Genomic DNA, 3,141 nt, shown 5'->3' with positions numbered 1-3,141 from the left:
CAACTGGGTCTTTTTTTTTTTTAAATCAGCAATTCAATCACTTGGTTAAAAAAAAATATATATATAAAAATATATATGAAGAGGTGCCCTCCCACTCCCAAGGCTCCCTCCACCTCCATCTCCTAACCCTCTCTCACCAGATAACCACTTATAGTCTCTAGGCTCTGGAGTTCCTTCATGTAAATATGAATATATATTTTTGCTCCTTTGTTTTTTTAATATGTAAGATAAAAAATATACACATTACTCTCCCTTTTTCTTTTTTCACTTAATCCATCTTGGACATCTTACCATACCAGTTCTTGAAAAGTTTCCTCATTCTGTTAACAGCTACACAGTATTTCAACATATGGATGTACCTACCAGCATCTGGAAACGCTGGTGGCATAGTGGTTAAGTGCTATGGCTGCCAATCAAAAAGTCAGCAGTTCAAATCCACCAGGTGCTCCTTGGAAAGTCTATGGGGCAGTTCTACTCTGTCCTATTGTGTCGCTGTGAGTTGGAATCGACTTGACAGCAATGGGTTTGTTTGGCTTACCATCTATTTATCCATGGCAATATTTAAATTCCTATTTTGTATATGAGGAAACTGATGTCTGAGAGAAATAACTTGCCCGAGGTCACTCAGACTAGAATCCTTGCCTCATCAGTCCAGTGCTCTTCCAGGGGACCCAAAAGCTTTGTTCGGAGACAGGCAGGTGGTTTCAGGGTTGTGGCTAAATTTTACCTGCTCCCTTCCACCATGATACATCTCTACCTGACCTGCTTCTAAACGATCAGCTGCTAATGAAAAGGTTGGTGGTTTGAGTCCACCCAGGGCACCTCAGAAGAAAGGCCTGACAATCTACTTCTGACAAGTCAGGTGCTGAAAATCCTATGGAGCATAGTTTTATTCTGACACACGTGGGGTCACCATGAGTCTGAACTGACTTGATGGCAATCGGTTTGTTTTTTTGGATTTTGGCCTGCTTCTACCTCTTTGGGTTCTAAGACCACTCCCCTGTTGTGGCTCCTGCCCTCTACCCTCTGGGTTCAGAAATAGCAGGCTCTGCTCCCTTCTGGAGGGAAAAAGGAAGCCTTACCTTCTGTGCTGACCAGTCCCTCCTAACGCTTTGGAGGCTCAGTGAGTGTCTGGGCCATGAGAGTGGCCAGTCTCCTCCTTCCTTTGTCCCAACAGTGGGGCCACCAAGAGTCATCGGGTCCTTAAATGCCTGGCCCCCTGAGGGCGATTCTTTACTCAGGTTCCACAGCTGTCCCAGCTAGATGACACATGGTTTTGGTGGAGGGCTGGGGGAGGGGAGGCTGGATCTTGGAGAAAGTGTTGGGGACTGGGTGGGAGGGAGGCTGGGGGTAGTCGTCCAGGGGTGCTTAGCCTGTTCTCTGTGGCAGGGCTTTTGGTTCTCACTACTGCTGGGTGAGACCTCTCTGAGCTGAGGGGCTGGGGGAGGTGGGGAGAAGGAGGGAGAGGGAGAGAGAGAGAGAGTGTGTGTGTGTGTGTGTGTGTAGTTCAACAGGACTTGGGGAACAGAGTAGCAAATCCGTATCCACCAGGGTCTAGGAGGAAGTGAGTTGGAAAGGATCTAGGGGATTGGCCACTTGCACAAATTCAGGGGATGCCATTCTAATGCTCTCTTTCCTCCCTGCTCCCACAGCCCACTTTCCCTATTCTGGATAGAAGGGTAGGAGGGCCTATCTTGTTAGGGTGGGGTAAGCTCTCTCTTTGAAAGTGTCTGGAGAGCATGGCCCATGCTCCCCTTGCCCCAATCCAAGCCGCTTCCGCCACCCCTGCTCTTTCCTCAGCCTCCACAGCATGTCCTGCCTGCCAAGGTTCTGGTGTCTTGTAAGGACCTGCTGGTAAGTCAGTAGCCCTGCCCTGGAGTGAACCCCACCTGTGGGCAGTGCCATCCCAGCTACTTTTGCTCCATCCCGGGGGGCAGGGGTAAAATAGAACAGGAGTGTCAGGGATGGCTCAGGATTCCCTGGGCCCCTTGGGAGAGGCTACTCTCAAGCCAGGCCTTACAAGGGAACATGCTGGGCTGCACCTGCTGTTGGGAGCTGAGGGGCTAACATGGGGTAGGCGGGCTGGCCAAGAGGGAGGGCCTGGGTGTGACCTGATGTCCCCCAGCCCCAGCCTTGGCTTCTCTGGCCCATCCGTCTGAGCTGGTGGCCTGCCAGCCACTTGACCTTCCCTGGAAGCCTCCACACCTGTCCTTGAGGCCCCTGTGGCCCAGGGCAGTGGCTGGACTGGGGATAGAGGGATGTGAGAATCCTGCAGAATGGAATTATCCTGGCTTCCCAAATCTAAACTTTGTCCATGGTAGGCAGGTAGTGAGACTGCAGGCCAGGCACTGTGGGTCTGCTGGGACGGAGGGGCACAGACACTTTGGTGCAGGGAGGTGGGAAGGGTGGGGAGGGCAAATCACACAGACCCAGGAGGCTAGTTTTGCTCAAAATGCTCCGTTTATTGCTCTATTCAATGACCACGAGCGAATTATAAAAAGACACCAAATGTCTCTGTCTGCCATGGGATAAATATTTAAAGTCAGCAATAAAAACACGTGGCTCCAAGATAACACATGTTGCCAGAGTCATGCATGCCCCGCTGAGGGGGCTCTCAACACACGCGTGGACACAGGAACACACGCAGAGCTACACACAGCAAGATTTGGGAGTGCTTTTTTTTTTTCCCCACAGTGAGACAGAAAAATGTTTTACACAGATCTGGGTCCAAGTCCTCATCCCCCCTGAAATTCCCCCTTCCCCACCCCCACCAAGGCCCACAGCCTCTGGGCTCACTGCCCCCATCTGTCCCCTTCCTTCCCCAATGCCTCAGAGGCTGGTCATTGCTTCCTGAGGGCATCTGACACGCAGGTCTCCCCTGGCTGGGATACCCCCACCCCAGAGACTTCTTCCCCAGCTGAGAGCTCTCAGCCAGTCCCTCAAGGGCTCCGCATGCTTGGCCTCCAGGTACTCAGGGGCCCTTATCCTGATCCCACCTGGTCCAGATAACTGGGGAGAAGTGGAGGTGGTGGCCCAAGGCAGGCCCCTCTACCTGGGCTGCTCAGGGGCTGGAGTTCATCACCCCTCTCCTGGCCGAGGAGACACAGTGTCCGGTACAGACGGCAGAGACAGATGGTCAGA

Source organism: Loxodonta africana, chromosome 7 (genome assembly GCF_030014295.1).
Source record: "Loxodonta africana isolate mLoxAfr1 chromosome 7, mLoxAfr1.hap2, whole genome shotgun sequence".
Classification (NCBI taxonomy): Eukaryota; Metazoa; Chordata; class Mammalia; order Proboscidea; family Elephantidae; genus Loxodonta; species Loxodonta africana.
The sequence above is the reverse complement of the archived record's forward strand: the minus strand, read 5'-3'. Positions refer to the sequence as shown.